The sequence below is a fragment of the Plecotus auritus genome, assembly GCF_963455305.1.
Source record: "Plecotus auritus genome assembly, chromosome: 1".
NCBI classification, from domain to species: domain Eukaryota; kingdom Metazoa; phylum Chordata; class Mammalia; order Chiroptera; family Vespertilionidae; genus Plecotus; species Plecotus auritus.
In genome coordinates, this window is record NC_137770.1 from 149,811,251 (window position 1) to 149,834,494 (window position 23,244).

Below are 23,244 nucleotides of genomic sequence, written 5' to 3' on the forward strand. Positions count from 1 at the left end.
TAGCCATCATACCAGCCATATGTAGGGTCTGACGTGCATTTGCCTCAGTGGAAAGCTGTAAGGATTTTGAAGGGAGTGTACAGTGAACGTGTCAGGGGCCTTGAGCACACTGTTGGTAGAATGTTGTACTGTGAGGAGGCTGTTGATGAGGGAGGTGAGGGAAACACTATTGGAAACTGATACAAGGTACAGTAGGTCCTCGCTTACGTTGGAGATCCCTTCCTACAGCGTAATGTGATTTTCGCCGTAGGTTGAAACCCACCTACATAAGCACCTATGTCACTCACATGGAGCACATACACAGCAGTAATGAAGTAAAACAGTAAAAAAAAAAAAATGTAAAAGGAAGATAACAATTCCTGACCTTTACTTGTGGTAAATAAGTAATAAAAAACATAAAGCACATATGTACATACGACAAAATGACTTAACTTTTTTTTTTATAAATAAATGGGAGATGGAGACGTAACCACAAAATGACATATGTCGAGTCCAATGTAACCCGAGGACTGTCTGTATGTGGTTTCAGAAAGTTTATCAACACTATTCCCGACAGTAACGTGAGGTAGAAAACATCCCTAATGAACTGGGTGATCTAGTAAAGGCAATTTCCACCTGGAATGTTCAAAAGTGCTGCACACTTACAGTAAAATGTGAGGAGACAGAGAAGCTAAAGAAAGGGCTATTCAACAAAAAAGAGCCAGGATTTGCTGATTCTGAAGATTCCCAGTCTCTCCAGAGAAATGGCAAATAATGACAAAATTAAGAAATGGTTTCCAAGCAAACATCAAATCTATGGCATTCCCAGGAGTATGGTCTAAAGATGAAGCTGCAGATATGACTGTAAAGTCATTTATGACCTTAGAAAGGTCATGTGGTCCCCTGGAGTACTCTCAGTCAGAAGAAGAAAAAACAGCCCTCTCAAGAGAACTGACATACTATGTAAGTGAACAAAAAGTCTAGAAACGTGCTCTAAGTGGGATTTAAAACATTTTAGTGTCATTCATTTTTTAAGCGAAATAATTTCAAATTACATTTTTATGAGAGTGCTTAAAAATAGGAATTTGAAACCAATTGAAAATAGGCAAGAGAATGAGAAAAATGTAGAACCACCTAAGTTATGGGGGACGATGACAGTCACAGACTTGGCCCTGGGGTCCCCGAAATGAACATGACAGCAGGGATGGTTTGAGGGCATTCAGGCAGTCTGGATCCTCATGCTGGGAAAGCACTTCCATGACTGTATCCACATCTCAGGATGGTTGTGAGGATTAACTGAGATAATACATGTAAAAGAGCTTAAAATCCATAAAGGATCATGTCAATAATCATGTGACTAAAATCTCTATCTTGGGAATGCCGGGTGATTCACCCAGAGTCCCTGCCTAGTGTCACAAAGAACTATAGTCTGTGTTTTAAAAAGTCATAGAAATATTACTAAAGAAGTTATAAGCTACTGCATAAAAGGGCTGGCAGGTAGACATGAAATTGTCTTTCTAAGTCATGGAGAAGGCTCTAACTGATTGTCCTATACTATGGAAAGGGAGTTTTAAGTGTCAATTTCTTTTTTCAGTTAAAGTAACTAACCAAGCTGAATGTTCCTGTTTGATTTAGGAACTGTAGATACCAGAAAGAATACAAGCCTGGCCAAATCCTGAAGAGGTATACACTGAGTGGCCAGATTATTATGATCTCTGAATGCATAATAATCTGGCCACTCAGTGTATATACTATATAATAAAAGGCTAATATGCAAATTGTCCCCTCAACCAGGAGTTCAACCAGCAGGCAGGCCGGCCATCTGCCCATGTCCCCTCCCCCTGGCCAGCCTGGCCGGACCCCACCCATGCACGAATTCATGTACCAGGCCTCTAATGGCAAAATGATTTGGAAAATATGGTTGTTTTAGCAGCTGGACTTTTCAGGAGACTGGAAAATATGTTACCAAACTCTCTGGAACAAGGAACCAGCCATGACTCACCAAGCCGGTCACAGGAGAAAATGTGACTAGGAATGGTTGTGTCTGGATGACACTGGTGGTTTTTTGTTTTGTTTTTTAATTTTCTTTTTTTTTAATTGTTTGAAGTATTACAAATAGTAATACATATGTCTCCTTTTTTTTCCCCCCATTGACCTACCCCCAGCCACCCCTACCCCCCAGTACATGCCTTTACCTGCCCCCCACCCCCCAGTGTCTTGTATGCATTGGTTATGCTTATATGCATGCATACAAGTCCTTCGGTTGATCTCTTACAGCCCCCCCCCAACCTCCGCTGCCTTCCCGCTGTAGTTTGACAGTCTGTTCAATGCTTCTTTGCCTCTGTATCTATTTTTCCCCCATTTCCTTCCTTTAAAAAATCTTGCCTCTGCAGACTAGAAATAAACATATAATAACAAAAAATGTTTGAGTCCCAATTTCAATGTCCAACAGTTTTGAGTCCCCGTTTCAATGTCAAACAGTTCCTTATGTGTACATGTCAGCAATGATATCTGGATGGTGGGCAAATGGTGGCAATGCAGGTCCGACCCTCTCTGGTTTGGTCCTAGGCAACCTGCTGCGATGCACAGCTGCTGACTGCTAGCGTGGCAAGGCGTCGTCAGCGTCTTCCATCTCTGGACTGTTTCTCCTCTTGTCTTCATGGTTGGAGCAGACCTGTCAATTCCTCTCTGTTGCAGGAATCCACATGATCTTGGAGTTGTTTTCTGAAAATATACAAACATATTCTCGACCAAAAGTTAATAAAGGAATCTTTTCTATATAGTTGATTTGGGATCCTTTTTATTTTTGCCCAAACGATTTTCCTTTGTCTTATTTAGACACCATGTGTGTTTTTCATATTTATTTATATACTTATATTTATATACTCTGAGTGGCCAGATTATTATGTGTTCAGAGATCATAATAATCTGGCCACTCAGTGTATCTACTCTCCTAAATGTGTTTAAATCTTCCAGTTAGAAAATGCCCTCTTCCTTACCTAGAGTAGACAAATTCATAGAAGCAGAGGGCTGAGGGCATGGGAATGGGGAGTTGTTTACTGGGTACAGAGTTTCAGTTCTGCAAGATGAAAAAAACTCTGGAGATGGGTTGCACAACAGTGTATATGTCCTTAACACTACTGAACTGTAGTGATGAAGATGGCAAATATCCCATTAAGTGTATTTTAGTACAACTTTTAAAAAGCTCCCTTATTTAATATGAACTTTCTGATCTGTCACAGTGCCTGTAGTGTAACAAAATAGTTTGAATAGCTAGAAAGTCACCTTAGCCCTGCTTGGTCTGCTTAGCCCACAATTAATGATATTCTCACATATTATGCATTATACATGATTAAAGCTACAAGCCAGTGTTACGTCTGTAGATTCAGCTTGCCTTTGATTCCCAGGAGGAATTGCAAGTGAGTTCATACTTCAGCTCCGGTCAGTGATGTCTGGCATGGTTTCTGGTCACAGGCACTGAGCGACTTTCTGAAGAGACACAAGACTGAAGGTTTGCAACTGCAGAAGAAATAGCCCTGCTGTGTGTGTATTTGGCTGCTGATGAAGTAAGCACTGCTTTTCGCAAGGAGTTCATTATCTTAATCATATTTGGCCAATATTTGCTAAAAGAAAAATATGCTGTCTTAGAGAGTAATGGGTATATACATGCTAAGATGCTGCGGTTACTAGATAGGGATCTGTTCTGATTTAATTTGCTCAAGGAAAGGCCACTTTGATTTGAGCTGCTGACTTTTACTCATTCAGCTTTACATGTTACTAAGTCTTGTAGTAAATGAAATAGAGGAGTGAAAAAAAATCATTCAACTTTTAAAGAGACAGTTGCTTTCAAAAATTGCAGTTGGGGAAACCCTGGTTAAGTGTGAGTTGAGCAAATAAGCCTCCAAAATTCTGAGATCTTCAGGTGGAGCAGGGAGAAGGTTCATCAGATTTAATTGTATGTGGCAAGCACAAAATTGGTGTTTTTAGTTTTACCAGTGGCTTTATTTAGCAGACTCCCACTGGCTCTTTTTTCCTATGAATTCATACTTGTCATCATGTATGCAAATTCCTAATTCTGTCTCCACTTCGCACCTACTTAGGTACCAGTTTCTTCTTTAACAGCTATTGTCTGTTTTTAAATGGCATCCTACCTCAAAAGCAGAAACTATATTTATAAGGTGTAGAGCACAAGAATATCCCTCTCTGTTTTATGGCTTTGAATGTTACATGACCAGGGCACTACAATGTACGAAAAGAGACAAAGGATAGGGAAGTGCATAGGCAGGAGTGAGGAGGTGTGTTACATCAGTTAGTTCCACTTTACAGGAACTTGGTGTGGCACACCAGGTGGTTGGTGAAGTGACCAATACAGGATTTGAAGTGTTTTGGTGACAGAGCAGTTACTACTTCTTAGAACTATTAATAGCAGTTAATAGCTGGGGAACTTGCTAGACAAAATACTAATTAAGCAAGTATGTTGGCCTTTGTGATTTATCTGAATGCATGTCTTTGGAAGAGCCCTTTTGATTTGGGGCGGGGGGGGGGGTTACAGCTGATTAGTTGAGTTGCCCTTTTTTATCCAGAGTTTAGGTTACCACACATTTGGAAATGTTCTGGCTTGAAATGTGCAACAAAAGGACATTTGGCCTTTTAAAGAGCGTACATATGTGTAACAGAGAGGAGTACATACATGTAACAGAGAGCTGCCTTATAAAAATACTTGGGAGGGTGTCATTTTTTGGTAAAGTGATTAGTATCCCTCCTAGTTTATCTACATTATGTGATCAGTTTTCATAGAATAAACTTTAAAAATTTCTCTACTTTTTTGACAAAAATATGACTGCTTTAGTTTCATTGCATGTTCAGGAATTTTACCATGAGATGAACTACCAATAGAAATTTTAGTTACCACATTAGGAACAGCTTTTTGTCCAGTACAATTAAATTTTCTTAAATATTCACTTATTTCAATTAGCCTATTTAAATTAATCTGAAAACTTGATTATTATTTTACTGTCAAATTTAATACTCTACCAACAATCTTAATTTACCCTGTAAATATTAGTGGAAAGGATTATTTGCATTCTTGAGTAGGCCCTGAGCATTCCTGGTGCTAGGCTGAATTTAGATATAGGGCAGCTGCTGTCAGCCAAGTCTCTGTCTGTTACCTGGGTCTCAATCTGAGCTGGGCCAAGTCACTGTCTGTCACCTGTGTCCCGATCTGAGCTGGGAGTGGGAAGCAAAGCAACCATGGGGGCAGGAGACCTCCCTCAGACGGGGTGAGGGTTCAGGCCCCTGCAAGGTTTGGGGGGGGTGAGGGTCTGTGCCCCACCTCTGTTGACCCCCAAGTTCTCTCCTGATGGCCCCTCTGCGACTGTGCCTGTCTTAGGTTGTTCCTTCCCTGAGGAATCTTACCCGTCTCTGGCTAACCAGTCATCCTCCGGGGCCAAGGAGGGTGATGTGAAGTTCAGTTCTGTCTCCTTGGTAGCCTATGCCCCCGTGGCCTCCACGCCCAGCACCTGCCTTGGGATCCGCTGGCCTGCTGGCAGGGCCTCAGCACTGATCACATATCTCGGGGAACTCAGGTTTCTTCTCCAGGGAGGGCCCAGCTCACACGATTGGGCGAGAGACAGATCCATGGTACCAGCCACCACAAGGCTTCAAGCTCAGCATGAAGAGAAAGCTCAGGCAACAGCTGAGGGCAATTGGATTGTGAGAAGAGGGTCCCTCTTGGCACAAAAGGCAAGAGGGGCCAATATAGAATGCTCAAGTGCCTTCCCAGCGCCTTAATTCCTTCTGAAAGGGATTAAATCCTTTCATGTCCTTTTTTTTTATACTGCTGCCAAACATTCAAAGAATTAGTTTGTAAGTTTGTTTGGGATAATTGTACAATATGCTGTTGTAAAATATCTAAAATTTTAATGACATTGTAGAATAATATCATGTAAGGATATTCTTTGCTTGTTTAGGCCATGGCAATTAAATTTCAAACTGGCTGACAATTTCTTTTTGTAACCTTATATAAACTTTGTCAGGGAGGCAAAAACACAAATTATTCCCCCATAACCCCCCACCCCCTACTTATGTCCCACCCCCTTGTTGTCTGTCAAGACTGCATTATAAAAGTTACAAAAGCCTCCATTAATCAAAAAAGGGGGGATAGTAGGGTAATATCATGTAAGGAAAAATATCCTATAAGTAAATTACATCTAGAAAACTTTTACTTTACAAAATTAGTTTTCATTTGTAATGCTAACAGCAAGGCACCCATGAAAAACACACATGGTGTCTAAATAAGACAAAGGAAAATCGTTTGGGCAAAAATAAAAAGGATCCCAAATCAATTATATAGAAAAGATTCCTTTATTAACTTTTGGTCGAGAATATGTTTGTATATTTTCAGAAAACAACTCCAAGACGATGTGGATTCCTGCAACAGAGAGGAATTGACAGGACTGCTCCAACCATGAAGACAAGAGGAGAAACAGTCCAGAGATGGAAGACGCTGACGACGCCTTGCCACGCTAGCAGTCAGCAGCTGTGCATCGCAGCAGGTTGCCTAGGACCAAACCAGAGAGGGTCGGACCTGCATTGCCACCATGTACCCACCATCCAGATATCATTGCTGACATATACACTTAAGGAACTGTTTGACATTGAAACTGGGACTCAGAACTGTTGGACATGGAAATTGGGACTCAAACCTTTTTTGTTATTACATGTTTATTTCTTGTCTGCAGAGGCAAGATTTTTTAAAGGAAGGAAATGGGGGAAAAATAGATACAGAGGCAAAGAAGCATTGAACAGACTGTCAAACTACAGCGGGAAGGCAGAGGAGGTTGGGGGGATGGGGCGGGGGAGGGAGCTGTAAGAGATCAACCGAAGGACTTGTACGCATGCATATAAGCATAACCAATGGATAAAAAACACTGTGGGGGGAGGCAGGTAAAGGCATGTACTGGGGGGAAGGGGAGGCCGGGGAAAGGTCAATGGGGAAAAAAAAAAAAAAGGAGACATATGTACTACTATTTGTAATACTTCAAACAATTAAAAAAAAATAAAAAATAAATAAAAAGAGTAAAAAAAATAAAAAAAATAAAAATTTCTGTACTCATGTCTTTTCTTCTTTCCTCTTCCATTGTCTTAGGCTTTAGGTAAATATAAAACTAAGAACACAGATTTTAATCTTTATTATCCATGTTTAAGTTAAAAGAGATTTTTTAAACCTCTACCAAAAGAACTCATTTTACCTTTCATTCTTTGGAAAATAAAAAATTCTGTGGAATAAAATCATTATTTGCTTTAACTCCTTTAGCACAGATTTGTATCTGAAATTAGCATCACTTTTTTTCATGGTTTAATAGATTATAATAATAATTACAGTATCTTTATTCAAAAATTTTAAATATTTTAGTCTGCTTCAGTTCCTGGAATTGCCTTTATATGTTGACCTACTATATATACAACACCTTTTAAAAATATTTTGTTTGGTAATTGACATGACCACTTCATGACTGACACACCTAATTATATTCAAAAGTTTATCAATGGCACAAAATTCAGCTCATTTAGAATAGTTCTGAGTTTTGAAATGCAAATGTAATAATGTTCTAGCCGAGATTTTATCCTAATTTTGGGAATGACCATATGTCACCTAACTTTTATTTTTGTTTTTGTTAATCCTCACCCAAGGATATTTTCTCCATTGATTTTTAGAGAGAGTGGAAAGGAGATAGGGAGATGGGGGAGAGAAAGAGACAGACAGACAACAATGTGAGTGAGATACATTGGTTGATTGCCTCCCACACATGCCTCTGACTGCAGCTGGGGATGGAATCCGCAACTCTTCGGTTCTTAGGCCAACACTCTATCCACTGAGAATACCGGCCACCTAACTTCTTATGAACTTAGAAAACCAGAGAGGGTCGGACCTGTCATGCGGTCCCTGGAGTACTTTCACTCAGAAGAAGAAAAAAACAGCAGCCCTCTCAAGAGAACTGACAGACTATGTAAGTGAACAAGAAGTCTGGAAGTGTGCTCTATAGGAACTTGAATTTAGTGGGATTTAAAACATTTTAGTGTCATTCATTTTTTTTCTGTCATTCTGATTGTGAGACCAATCACCTCATAGACTTGCTTAGAATGTGACATATGCTGAAACACCAGCCAGAGGGCAGACCATAAGAACACAGCAATTTTAAATCATCCAAAATTTAATTCAGATTTTTGTGAATTCTCTTTGTTGAGTGCTCCCTTTCCTCTAAGAGAAATTGGTTAGCTATGTCAGTCAGATGAATTGGGAAAAACACCACCTGTGTGAAACCTGGTTAATTGTTCTGTCTCCTTGTGTTCATCCCTGCAGTCTGCCTACATAGAAGGTAACCCTGTCATCATTGATGGAGGCTGGAGCCTGTGATTTCAGGCTCTCCTTGTTAGGAGGAGGCCCTTCCTGTCCCCTGTGAACCTGGTCCTGGAGAAGACTCACCCATCATGTCTTTCTTGTTAATGGCACAGGAATGAAAACAAGGCCTTTGTAATGATGTCATTGTTCATGAGTCTGGTTCTTTAAATATATTAATTGCTCTCTAATCTCTTCTACATTCATTGTAGATGACATCAAAGATAATGAACTGACTGCAAATGAATAGTTTTAAAAATAAACCTCAATTTGTAAGCATATAAAGTAAAATGTGAATATGAAGAAAAAAGGAAGGTTGTTTTTTATTTTTTAGGAAAAGTTATTCAGGGGATTGGAAGATGGCTGCCAATGGGAAGGCAAACTGCAAGATAGTGCGTGAGTGAAAGAATGAATGGAGAGTGTGTGGTCGCACAGGGAGTGTTTACTTGTGAGTTGAGGGACAGCTATACTCCAAAGGACTGTTGGGGATAGCCAGACGAGGTTCCCCTGACCAGGCAGCCTCCACTGCTGCTGAAATACCTCCCTGAGCAACTGGCGCTGACATGGAGACCGCGCCATCTTGAAAGGGAGAATGGATGTTATCGGAAGTCTAAAAATCCCAGGGGTCTACAACAACAACACCCAGCAAACAGATGCGAACCCAGGAATACTGGTCCCCAAGCAGCACTGCGAACACGCAGATTCGGAGGAGCTCTGCACCCTCTCACAGAAAGGTCAGATTTCGCCTAGGATAAGGAAAGAGAGAACTACATAACCAGACACATGGAGAAGAGAGATCATGGGGAGACAAAAAAAAAAAAAAAAAGCCCACATATGAAAGAAAAAGAGGCATCACCAGAAAAGGAAGTAAACGAATTGGAGGCAAGCAACCTGTCAGAAAAAGAATTCAGAGAAATGGACATAAGGTGGATGAAAAGAATGGAAGACAAATTCAACAATATGTGTAAGAACCAAGAGGAAATGAAGAACAACCAAGAAGAAATGAAAAATGACATCGCTGCTATAAAGAACACAATAGAAAAAATCAACAGTAGACTAGAAGAAGCAGAGGGCCACATCAGTGAGCTAGAAAACAAGGTAGGAAAAAATACCCAAGCAGAGCAGCTTCTAGAAAAAGAAATTAAAAAGCAAAAGGAGAGCCTAAGGGAACTTTGGGATAACACAAAATGAAATAACACCCACATAACAGGGCTGCCAGAAGCAGAGGAAACAGAGCAAGGAACAGAAAACCTGTTTGACGAAGTAATGACAGAAAACTTCCCTGATATAGGGAAGAAAAAACTCACAAAAATCCAAGAAGCTCACAGAGTCCCAAACAAAATGAACCCCAAAAGACCGATGCCAAGGCACATCATAATTAAACTGGCAAACACCAATGACAAAGTAAGAATCTTAAAAGCGGCCAGAGAGAGACAGAAAGTTACCTACAAAGGATCCCCCATCAGACTAGCGACTGATTTCTCAAACAAAACACATTAGGCAAGAAGGGAATGGAATGAAATATACAAAGTCATGCAAAGGAAGGGTCTGAATCCAAGAACACTGTACCCAGCAAAGCTATCAATCAAAATCACCTCACTAGATCAGATGGAATTAATTGACATCTTCAGAACATTTCACCCCAAAGCCACAGAATATACATTCTTCTCAAGTGCACATGGGTCATTTTCAAAGATAGACCATATATTGGGTCACAGGCAAAGTCTCTTCAAATTCAAGAAGATAGAAATCGTATCAAGCATCTTCTCAGATCACAATGGCATAAAACTGGAAATCAACTACAATAAAAACAATTCAAAAAAATCAAACACCTGCAGACTAAATAGCATGCTATTAAACAATAACTGGGTTACCAGAGAGATCAAAGAAAAAATAAAAAACATGATGGCAAGAAACGACCATGAAAACACAACCCAAAATCTATGGGACACAGCAAAAGCAGACTTGAGAGGGAAGTTCATAGCTCTACAAGCCTACTGCAAAAAAAACACAAAAAACAAAAAACAAGAAACAATGGTAATAAATTACCTAACGCTACAACTCAAAGAGTTAGAAAGAGAGCAACAAGAAAAAACCCAGTGTAAGCAGAAGGAAGGAAATAATAAAGATCAGGGCAGAGAAAAACGATATAGAGACCAAAAAACAATACAAAAGATCAACAAAACCAAGAGCTGGTTCTTTGAAAGGATAAACAAGATTGATGAATCTCTAGCCAGGCTCACCAAGAAGCAAAAAAAGAGGACCCAAATAAATAAAACCAGAAATGAAAGAGGAGAAATAACAACATACCCCACAGAAATACAAAGGATTGTTAAAAAATACTATGAACAACTCTATTCCAACAAACTGGACAACCTGGAGGAAATGGACATATTCCTAGAAAAATACAACCTTCCAAAACTCAATCAGGAAGAATCTAAAAACCTCAATAGGCCAATAACTATGGAAGAAATTGAAGCAGTCATCAAAAAGCTTCCAGCAAACAAAAGCTTGGGGCCAGACGGCTTCTCAAGGGAGTTTACCAAACAATCAAGGAAGAACTAAAACCTATCCTCCTCAGACTATTCCAAAAAAATTCAAGAGGAAGGAACACTTCCAATATCATTCTATGAAGCCAGCATCACCCTAATACCAAAACCAGATAAAGACACCACAATGAAAGAGAATTACAGGCCAATATCCCTCATGAACATAGATGCCAAAATCCTCAACAAAATTCTAGCAAATCGCATCCAGCAGTACATCAGAAAGATCATACACCATGACCAAGTAGGATTTATCCCAGGGATGCAAGAATGGTACAATATCCGCAAATCAATGAACGTGATACATCACTTAAACAAATTGAGAGATAAACACCACATAGTCATATCAATTGTTGCAGAAAAAGCATCTGACAAAATCCAACACCCTTTCTTGATAAAAACTCTCAACAAGGTGGGAATAGAAGGATCATACCTCACATAATAAAAGCCATATCTGATAAACCCACAGCCAACATCATACTCAATGGGCAAAAACTAAAACCATTTCCCCTAAGAACAGGCACAAGACAGGGATGCCCACTCTCACCACTCCTGTTCAAGATAGTACTGGAAGTATTAGCCATTGCAATTAGACAAGAAGAAGAAATAAAAGGCATCCAAATTGGAAGAGAAGAAATAAAACTGTCCTTATTCACAGATGACATGATATTATACATTAAAAAAACCCGAAAGACTCCATCAAAAAAACTATTAGACTTAATAAATGAATTCGGCAATGTAGCAGGATAAAAAATTAACACCAAGAAATCTATGGCATTTCTATACACCAATAGTGAACTTACAGATTGAGAGACTGAAAAAGCAATCCCATTTACCATTGCACCAAAAAAATTAAGATACCTAGGAATAAACTTAACTAAGGAGGTAAAAGACCTATACATGGAAAACTACAGGACACTGAAAAAAAGAGATAGAGGAAGACATAAACAGATGGAAGAACATACCATGTTCATGGATTGGTAGAATCAACATCATTAAAATGTCCATATTACCCAAAGCAATCTATAGATTCAATGCACTTCCCATTAAAATATCAAAGGCATATTTCACAGACCTAAAAAGAACTCTCCAAAAATTCATCTGGCATAAAAAAAGATCCTGAATAGCCGCAGCAATCCTGAGAAAGAAGAAGAAAGTAGGTGGGATCTCAATACCAGATATCAAGCTGTATTACATAGCCACTGTTCTCAAAACAGCCTGGTATTGGCCAAGAACAGACATATAGACCAATAGAATAAAATAGAGAACCCAGAAATCGACCCAAATCACTTATGCTCAATTAATATTTGACAAAGGAGGCATGAACACACAATGGAGTCAAGACAGTCTCTTCAATAAATGGTGTTGGAAAATTGGACAGATACCTGCAAAAAAAATGAAACTAGACCACCAACTTCCACCATACACAAAAATTAACTCAAAATGGATACAGGACTTAAATATAAGACATGAAACCATAAAAATACTAGAGGAATACACAGGCAGAGAAATCTCAGACATATGCTGAAGCAATTTCTTCACTGATACCACTCCTAGGGCAATGGAAACTAAAGAGAAAATAAACAAATGGGACTACATCAAAATAGAAAGCTTTTGCACAGCAAAAGAAACCATCAACAAAACAACAAGAAAGCCCACTGTATGGGAGAACATATTTGCAAATGTTATCACTGATAAAGGTTTAATCTCCAACATTTACAGGGAACTCATACAACTCAATAAAAGGAAGATAAATGATCCAATTAAAAAATGGGTACATGCTCCCCTGACATGAAATTGAATCTACCAATTTTTCACGTACAGGATGATGCTCCAAAAAATCTGTGCGAGGGAAACCAGTCTTCTTTTTTTTTAAAGTTTAATTTTCCACACTAATACACTCTGCTCATTTACACAGTGGTTCTCCAAGAGTGTTATGCAGGCTTCTATGGTTCGGCTATTTTCAGGAGACACATGTTTTTATAGAAATATTAAGGCATTACCTGCATTGACACAACATTTGCAATCCTATATAATAAAAGTCTAAAATGCTAAGTGTCCAATCTACCAGTTGGCCATTCAACCAATCAAAGCATAATATGCTAATGATATGCTAAGGCCACGCAACCGCTCGCTATGACATGCACTGACAACCAGGGCGCAGACACTAAGACCAATAGGTTACCCTGTTGCTGGGGTCCGGCTGATCGGGACTAAGGGAGACAGGCTAGACCAGGGGTGGGCAAACTTTTTGACTCGAGGGCCACAATGGGTTCTTAAACTGGACCAGAGGGCCGGAACAAAAGCATGGATGGAGTGTTTGTGTGAACTAATATAAATTCAAAGTAAACATCATTACATAAAAGGGTACGGTCTTTTTTTTTTATTTCAATAATTTTATTCATTTCAAACATTTTAACAAGAAGAATGTAAACACTAATTATTATAATTTGAAACTTCAAAAAATGGAGGAATCATAGCACAATAACATACCTTATATTGAAGATGGCAAAGGCAAAATAAAATTGCCTAACAAAGGAAAGGTACAAAAGCCTTTCAAATTAAACTTAAATATAATAAAATAATTTAAAACTAAAACAAATAGAAAAGAACAAAATGTGTAAACAGTAAATTAAACATTTTCTTTAGTGCAACTTCCAAATTATGCCCGGGACATAGATGTAGATGGCAATGCAGACTGGGTTGAAAGGTTTTTGGTCTTTAAAACATCAACTTTAGTGGGAACAGTGTTGTTGGTCTCCTTTTTAGCTAATGCTCTGATATTGTGCTCTCCAGGGGCGTGTCTCCCTACATCACCACGATAACGTGTCTACGCATTCCCAGGGTGATGTCGGGGCACGCGTCCGCGGGCATTACAAGGAGCCTCTGGAAGATTGAGAGGTTGTTCCTTCTAGGAATGGGCAGATATAAATCCGCCCACTCAGAAGAAGGAGCTGCAGCCGTGTTTCCCGATGTTGCCATGTTAACACTGCTGCTGGTGAAGGAGCGGAGGGGAGAGCAAGAGAACCCTCCACTCTTTCAGCTCCGCGGGCCGGATAGAACAGCCGAACGGGCCAGATCCGGCCCGCGGGCCGTAGTTTGCCCAAGGCTGGGCTAGAAATTCCCAGGAGCCCTCCTGCGGTCCCTCCCCGAGGTGCCAACCTCACATATCCCTCCCAGGCCCTGATCATCCACTAGTGGGGTTCCTCGGCCTGGCCTGCACCCTCTCACAATATGGGACCCCGAGGGGGGAGTCAGAGAGCTGGTTTTGGCCCGATTCCGCATGCCAGGCTGAGGGACTCGACTGGTGCATAAATTCATTCACCCGGCCTCTGGTGACTGTATAAAAGCAAGTCATTAACACGGATTTCTAAGCAAGAATCAAGGCAGGAGTACTGCGCTGTGCTAATAGTCATTCTATTCTTCACTGCCACTTGTTGAAAACAAACCTGTTTTACTTAAGCACATGTTTGATAAAGTAGTGACAGTGAATAATGTTATTAAATATTGATCCTTCTGTTTATATTCTGAGTAAGGGGAAGTATGCATTAAGCATTTCTGCATACTGGAATGTGGTTGTGTTAAGAAAAGCACTTGGAATTAGTTGTGAGCTGAATGTCCTACTGTTTCATAAAATAACATCTGTATTTGAAAGTACAACTGTCATTCTCTCAAAACTAAAAAGTGAGCCTGTTACTTCAAGGAAAACAACTTATACATTTCTTGTCAATTGCACAATTCCAGCTATCAAGCTAAAAATTAAGGTTGGGGAAATCTTGTACCTTTTTTTGAGAGTTTGACAGCTTTTCAATACTTAAAGGCTTTTCTGGGAAGACTGGTGGTGATATGATGCTAACTAAAAAAATGAGTTTTGATACTATATAAAGAAAAGTGACCCAATACTTTCCAAATGACCAATGCAAAATATTCCTACGAAATTATTTACAAATAAAAATATTCATTCAGCATACAAAATACATAGATGGGTATTAATTTAACAGAGACCTTAGTACAAGTTCAAGAATAGGATTTAAAATTCCATTGTAACTAATTTAAGAAACCAGCTCCTGTGGATTTCTGGTACAGTATCAAAGAAATCCACAATTATCTGAAGGCTTTAAAATTATGCCCTTTTCCAGCCATAAAGCCAAATGAGGCTAGGTCTTCATATTGTTAATTCAAAACAAATTACTGACATGACTGACATAATCACAAAGGATTGAAGACAGAGTGTACATGAGAATCAACTGTCTTCTATTAAACCAGAAATAAAGATTTGTCAAATGTAAATAAATGACACAATTTCCTCTCAACTTTTTTGTTGTGGTAAATAATTCTCTTTTATAAAGAATTATGTTAATGCTATGGCTCCCTATAAGGGGTGATTCTGTCCCCCAGGAAACATTCAGCCATGGTGGAGACATTTTTTGCTGTCACAATGAGGCCTGGGAAGAGGGTGCTATTGGCATATAGCAGTGGTCAGCAAACTGGGGGGCTTAATCACAAGGAACAACAACAGCCTGTAATTATTGGAATTGAGAGTCTAGGTCAGTGGTCGCCAAACTCATTAGTCAACAGAGCGGCAAACCGCGGCTCACGAGCCGCAGTTTGCCGACCACTGGCATATAGTGAGGAGAGGCCAGGGAAGCTCCTAAACATCCTGTAAAGCACAAGGCGATCTGCCACAACAAAGAAGTATCCTGCTCAAAATTTCAACAGTGCTATAAAAACCATGTTTCAACATACAAGGCACTTGTTTTAAATTCTCAATTTTAATTTATGATACAGTAAATATCAATATAGCCCACATCAACAAATCTTCTTTGGGATCCTCAATAACTTCAGCATTAAGAGCCCTAAGACAAAAATGAACGATTCACTTCAAAAAAGCACCATAGCCTATTCCAATAATGTCTATAGTTAAAACCTAACACTAACTTTATATCTTGTAAGTTTATTAGCTAGAACAAGACAGGTTTCAAAACTCACCTGTTTTTTATGTGGGAATATATTGCTAATAGGCTGTAGAGAGAAAAAGTAACAACTGATTTTATGTTGGGTCAGAAGATATTTTTTTAAAAAGGGGTTGTGGTGGGAGAAGACCTTTCCAGCTGCCCAGTGGCCATGAAGTCCTCATTCAGAACAGTATCTCATGGGCACTCTTCACCTTGTTGTAGTTCTTTGTCCTTTACCAACATTAGGAAGTCCAAATTGCTAGGGAATATTCTGTTAGAAGACATGTTTCGGGTGATTACATTTAATATATAAGTTATTATGCACTTGCCCGGTCATCTGCGCTTCTACCCATAGAACCTTTCCTCCTGTACAAGTTATATCTATTTGTGCACATGCTTCAATTTAAGCCACGCAGTAGGTTTTCCACCTGCCCACCCATATTCCGTCATTTCCCTAAAGGTAAATAAAATGCTCTCTACCAAACAGGATCATTTAAGATCACTTTTGCCTCTTGCTCCCCATTTTCCTCATTCTTAGCATTTTCATTTGCAGGTGCTTCTCCTCCATTCTCTGCCTCCTCCACAACTTCCTTCTTCTCCTTTAAGAGCTTGGTGGTAATCTCAGACCTGGTGCCCACGGCAGTGTCTGACATGGTGGGGAATGCTGGTGATCCGATGCAGCAGATTATTTTCAAAAAGCAAGAGTTGGAGGACTCTGGCGAAGAAGCTGTGGGAGTCCGTAGTGGCAGAGGAGGCATGCGGCAGTGGTGGCTGCAGCAAGCAGAGAGGCAGCCACAGGAATGCAAAGATGGCTTTTCAGAGCAGCCAGTCTGATTGATACCAGTTTCTTAACCTGAGCACTGAAAAGGACAATCAAGTAAAATCACATATGGGTAGGATGCTTTTAGCACAGTGGTCGGCAAACTCATTAGTCAACAGAGCCAAATATTAACAGTACAACGATTGAAATTTCTTTTGAGAGCCAAATTTTTTAAACTTAAACTTCTTCTAATGCCACTTCTTCAAAATAGACTTGCCCAGGCCGTGGTATTTTGTGGAAGAGCCACACTCAAGGGGCCAAAGAGCTGCATGTGGCTCGCAAGCCGCAGTTTGCCGACCATTGTTTTAGCATAAGGGTTCTGTCACTGAGCCCTGGGCAACTTATTGGTACTCACCATTGCAGAGCGATTCTGAGATTAGACTGACAAAAAGTGTTGTCTAAAAATATTGTTGAGCAAAAGCTATACTTTTCCCTAAGGTGACCGACCGGGAGAACCTGAAAGGGAAGGGGAATAAAAGAAAATATCACAGTAAGTTAAACCTATAACAGCATATTTTTGCTTGGTTACAGTGTCAAACAATGAAGCATTACAGTTGTTCTCATACTCTATGAACTGCTTATTGTGATATCGTGCAGTTGTATGGTAAACCCCTTAGATGCTCTAACTTCCAACCATGAGATTTGAGGAAGGGATTACAAAATGCTGCCCTGGATATACTACCTATAATCCAACTTTGCAAACACCTAAGATAAATTCCCTTTATATTAATATAAAACATTTAAAAGAAGATTTCAATGTTTTTTCCTTAATAAATGAAAACAATTAAGATTTTTATTTCTATTCTTTATTTTCTGCATTAAAACATAGTGCCTTCTATCATATGAAAGCAGGTGCATTTTATTAAAGTCCATGAAAGCCAATAAGAAATATCAGTTCAGGAGGCAGTGTGACAAAACACATGTATCTGAGGCAGAGGTGTGTGTGTGCTGGGCCTGGCCTGCGGCTCACAAGTTAGGGGACCAGAGGTCTCTCTGGGCCTCAGTTTCCTTACCTAGAGGATTCAAGAGTATTGTTTTAAGATTCTCTCACTTCGGGTGGTGGAATAAGGGCTTGCTACACAGACACACTCCCAGGACCAAACTGGAATTACAGCTAAAATAATAAATAAATAAATAAATAAATAAATAAATAAATAAATAAATAAATAACCCATCCTGAATAACCAACTGAAGACTAGCTGCAGAGAACCCTGATAACCAAGGATGGAAAGGGAAAACCACATAGACCAGGGGTCCTCAAACTACGACCCGCGGGCCACATGCAGCCCGCCGAGGACATTTATCCGGCCCGCCGGGTGTTTTTGCCACCACTGCCTGTCCTGCTTAGCAGCCGACTCGTCCCGGGCCCGCAGTGTGCATGTGTGGAATGTGCGCCGCACTCTCCGACTCCCCTCCTTCTCTCTGTCTCTCGACTCCTCCTCTCAGTCTCGGGTGTGATCAGACTAGTCACGAGCTTGCCTGTGCAGAGCCTGCTGCTGCCTGAGGACCGAGGTAAGAACAAGTTAGGATTTTTTTTTTTTTTTTGAAGTTAGGAGGTCTATTTTTTTTCTTTTTATTTTGCAGTTAGTAGGGCCTTTTTTTTTGTAGTTAAGGGGGGCCTTTTTTTTCTGAAGTTAGGCGGTCTTTTTTTTGCAGATAGGGGGCGCCTTTTTTGAAGTTAGGAGAGCCTTTCTTTTTTTTAAGTTGGTTAGTTGGTTGGGGGTGGTTTTTAGGGGGATTGCATCACAGTGATAACGCAAATAGTCAGCGCTCAGTGCTAATGCAAACTGTCAGTGCTCAGAGGTAATGCAAATAGTCAGTGCTCAGTGGTAATGATAATTGTAAGTACTCAGTGTTAATGCAAATGGTCAGCACTCAGTATTAATGCAAATTGTCAGCGGTCAGTGTTATCACAAATGGTCAGCGGTCAGTGTTAATGCAAATGGTCAGTGCTCAGTGTTATCGCATGGGGGCCCCAAACTGGTAATCTGCCTAGGGCCCCATGGGAACTTAATCCGGCTCTGCAGACAGCCGAGGAGTAGGAAACCCAATTTAATTGACAGTAAGTGCACTTATATTTTGATTGCTATTCAGTAATGGCAACCATCTTTGGCAGCACTTATGTCTGTGAACAGACTTTTTCCAGAATGAAACATCTGAAATCTCCAACCAGATCTAGACTAACTGATGAACACTTGCATCACTTGTTACGACTAGCAGTGACAAATATGGAACTGGACATTGACCATCTCATTAGCCAAAAGCAGGCCCATAGTTCCCATTGAAATACTGGTAACTTTGTTGATTTAACTTTACTTGTTCTTCATTTTAAATATTGTATTTGTTCCCGTTTTGTTTTTTTACTTCTAAATAAGATATGTGCAGTGTGCATAGGAATTTGTTCATAGTTTTTTTTTTTTTAAACTATAGTCCGGCCCTCCAACGGTCTGAGGGACAGTGAACTGGCCCGCTGTTTAAAAAGTTTGAGGACCCCTGACATAGACACTGGTATGAAGGGCAGAGACATGAAAGGGCTGAACCAGCTCCCACAGATAGCAGCTAAAGTTCCAGAAAGGTAACTCTGTTATGGGTGGGTTGCCACTGAGAACTCGGTCTAAACCCCAAGCTGGGCCCCCCAGTAGAGAGCACCAGAACTGAGAAAGGTGCCCACAAAACATCTGGCTGTGATAGGCAGCAGGGTTGCTATCTGCCAGGGGGAGATGGCTGGAAATGTAAGCACCCTCGAAAAGGGCCAACGCACAAAATTTCTAGGGCAGCCACTCACCTTGGGCTCCAGCAGAGGGAGGGCAAAGTGGACTGGAGCTGTGTGAGCAGAAGCCCTAGTTGGGGGCTCTCTGGTTAGAGCTCGGAAGGCAGGTACCCTGGTTTCCTATGCTGAGTCATACTGCACTCATACTGCAGAGGACATCTTTCTCAGGCCGACCTTTGCTTTCCAGGTATTTTTTGCCTGGGGAGCAGAGGATTGTCCCACCCTATTGGAAAATCCCTTGACTCAAGCTATAGAGTTTCTGAGGTCCATTAAGAGACTGAGACTAACAATTAGCCTCCAGGCATAAGTAATTGCCCCACCTTGTTGGAAAACCTCTCACAACACCTGTGATGACTCTTTGAGCCTCCTCAGACTGAATCCAATCAGCCCCCAGGCAGAGGCAGGTCTCTGGAGGCTTTGAGTCTTGGCCTGATCTAATAAGTTAGAAACAACGGTTGACACTGTCCTGTGCTACAGATTGGGAGGCATAGCAAATCTACTTAATACACAGACACAAACCCAAACAGGCAGCTAAAATGGGAGACAAAGAAGCAACCCCCCAAAAAAAGAACGAGAGAATTCTCCAGAAGAAGAGCTAAAATAAATAAAGAGAAGAAATTTATCAGACACAAGAGTTTAGAACAATGATGGCAAAGATGCTCAACAGCATGAAACAAGATATAGTAACTGTGAAAATTGACATATTCCTAGAAAAATATAATCCTCCAAAACTGTATCAGGAAGAATAAAAATATCTGAATAGATTGATAACTACTGATGAAATTGAAGCATTAATTTAAAAAAAACTTCCAGCAAATAAAAGCCCTGGTCAGGATGGCTTCACAGGAGAGTTTTACCAAACATTCAAAGAAAAAATTAACCAATCCTCCTCAGACTATTCCAAAAAATTCAACAAAAAATTCATACTCAATGGGTAAAAACTAAAACCATTTACCTTAAGAACAGGAACAAGACAGTGATGCCCACTCTCACCATTCCTGTTGATATAGTACTGGAAGTACTAGCCATAGCAATCAGAAAAGAAGAAGAAATAAAAGGCATCCAAATTGGAAAGGAAGAAATAAAACTGTCATTATTCTCAGATGACATGATATTGTACATAGAAATATGTTGTTCATTATACTCCACAAATGAGTGAGATCATGTGATATTTACCTTTCTCTGACTGGCTTATTTCGCTTAGCATAATGCTCTCCAGTTCCAGGCATGCTGCTGCAAATGGTAAGAATTCCTTCTTTTTTTACAGCAGTGTATTATTCCATTGTGTAGATGTACCACTGCTTTCTAAGTCACTCATCTGCTGATGGGCATTTAGGCTATTTCCAAATCTTAGCTATGGTGAATTGTGCTGCTGTGAACACAGGGGTGCATATAAACTTTCTGATTGGTGTTTCTGTTTTCTTGGGATACATTCCTAGAAGTGGGATTACTGGGTCAATAGGAGTTCCATTTTTAACTTTTTGAGGAAACTCCATACTGTTTTCCATAGTGGCTGCACCAGTCTGCATTCCCACCAGCAGTGAAGAAGGGTTCCTTTTCCTCCACATCCTCTCCAGCATTTGTCATTTGATTTGTTGATGATAGCCATTCTGACAGGTGTGAGATGGTACCTCATTGTCGTTTTGATTTGCATCTTCTGGATTATTAGTAACTTTGAGCATGTTTTCATATGTCTCTTGGCCTTCTGTATGTCCTCTTGCAAAAAGTGCCTATGTATGTCCTTTGCCCATTTTTTGGTTGGATTGTTTATATTCCCTTTGTTAAGTTGTATGAGTTCCCTGTAAATGTTGGATATTAAACCCTTATTGGAGATAACATTAACAAATATGTTCTCTCATGCAGTGGGCTTTCTTGTTGTCTTGTTGATGGTTTCTTTTGCTGTGCAGAAACTTTTTATTTTGATGTAGTCCTATTTGTTTATTTTCTCCTTAGTTTCCATTGCCCTAGGAGCTGTACCGGTAAAGATATTGCTACAACATATGTCTGTTATTTTGCAAGGAAGAGGCAGAAAGAGATATCGAGGCACAAAACCCACATAATGTGCTCAGGAGACAGGAGTTTAGGAAGAGGGGCAAGAGTGGTGCAGCTAAGAGCGAAAATGGTCACAAGGCCTCGTGTAGAAGGCTTTGCATCCATGCTAGGCACTGTGTGCTTTATTTAGCAGCAATGAAGGGTTTAACCAGGAAGAGAGACAAGCTTATTTGCATTTCAGAAAGGTCTCTGACATGCGTTGCTATACTGGACACAGCAATCCTGGTATTCATTACTCAAATGCCAACCATTTGAATGGGCTCTGGGAAGGCTCACACTGCATCTGTGAGAAGTGCCACACGGCAGCGCACTCTTATCAGAGAGTGTGGTCCAAGCCAGTGAGGCTGGTATATGCTGTGGTCCCTGGGGAACAGGGCCTCCTCCTCATCTTCAGCTCCATCTACAGCCAATAACTTCAATGGCAACTAGGGTGGTTACTAAGTGCACCACACAGAAACTGCTCCCTATTCCTGCTCCAACACCAATGGCTTCATTACACAAGGGTATAGTCCAATCAGCTCACCCAGCCTCTAGGCCCTGCCTAACTCTTCCTTTCTCTCCGGCTCTTCTCACTATGTTGCAGCCACAGGAGCCTCCCTGCTTCTGTCTGGTGTGCCACACTCAGCCCCAGGGCCTTTGCACCTGCCCTTCCCCTTGCCTGGAGCATTCTGCCCCTCCTTCTCACAGCACTGGTTCCTTCCAATCCTTCAGGGCTCAGCTTCATCACTTCCACAAAGAGGTCCTCCCTCATTCAGGCAAGTCACTCTGTTATTCTTTATCATAAACCTGTTAATTTTCCTCTGGGCTCCTTTGACAATCTGTAATCATTTCACCTGTTACTGTGTTTAACCATTTCTTGCCCATCTCCCCTAAAACACTGTAGGCACTATGAAGGCAGGGATATGGACTATCTTGTTCACCTTCAAGTCACTTATACTTAGAACTTACCCTGGCACATAACAAGCATTTGATAATTATTTGTTGATTAAATGAATGATGCAAAAATAATATCCAGGGTGGAGAACTGCTGAGAATACCTCATTGTAATTATTGCCTCAATGTTCATTACTAGACATACCCAAGATACAGGAAAATGAGAGAGGGAGTGATATAATACCTTACAATGTTATCATCCTATATAATAAAGAGGTAATGTGCAAATTGACCCTCACACCCTCGCACAAGATGGCCGCCCCCATGTGGTCAAAGATGGCCACCCCCATGTGGTCACAAGATGGCCGCCACAAGATGGTCAGCAGGGAAGGGCAGTTTGGGGGTGACCAGGCCTGCAGGGAAGGGCAGTTAGGGGCAACCAGGCCAGCAGGGAGGGCAGTTAGGGGCAACCAGGCCAGCAGGGGAGGGCACTTGGGGGCAATTGGGCCAGCAGGGGAGCAGTTAGGCATCGATCAGGCTGGCAGAAGAGTGGTTAGGGGGTGATCAGGCTGGCAGGCAGGCAAGGATGTCTGACTGCCGGTTTGGGATCGGGCCTAAACCGGCAGTCGGACATCCTCCAAGGGGTCCCAGATTGGAGAAGGTGCAGGCTGGGCTGAGGGACACCCCCTCCACACAAACAGTGCACCGGGCTTCTAGTTTCATTATAATCACCTTTAGAATGAAAGTGGTGAGAATTCCTGCCTCCCAAGTTGATTGTTAGATTTAAAATAGAAAGGACTGTAGAGGTAGCACAGGCAGGGACATTTTGAAGCTTAGCATCTTGCCCAGGC

At 40.8% G+C, this 23,244-nt stretch overlaps 1 pseudogene across 1 annotated transcript in view; it reads left to right on the top strand.

Annotated features, from left to right (window-relative positions):
• The window catches only part of LOC308241363 (dehydrogenase/reductase SDR family member 6-like), a 38,639-nt pseudogene extending 21,927 nt beyond the window's left edge, over nt 1–16,712 (top strand). The window contains exons 8-10 of the transcript in view: nt 1,615–1,662; nt 3,454–3,630; nt 16,432–16,712. The product of the transcript in view is annotated as a dehydrogenase/reductase SDR family member 6-like (transcript). The remainder of the gene's footprint in view (nt 1–1,614; nt 1,663–3,453; nt 3,631–16,431) is intronic.
• Nucleotides 16,713–23,244: the final 6,532 nt, after the last annotated feature.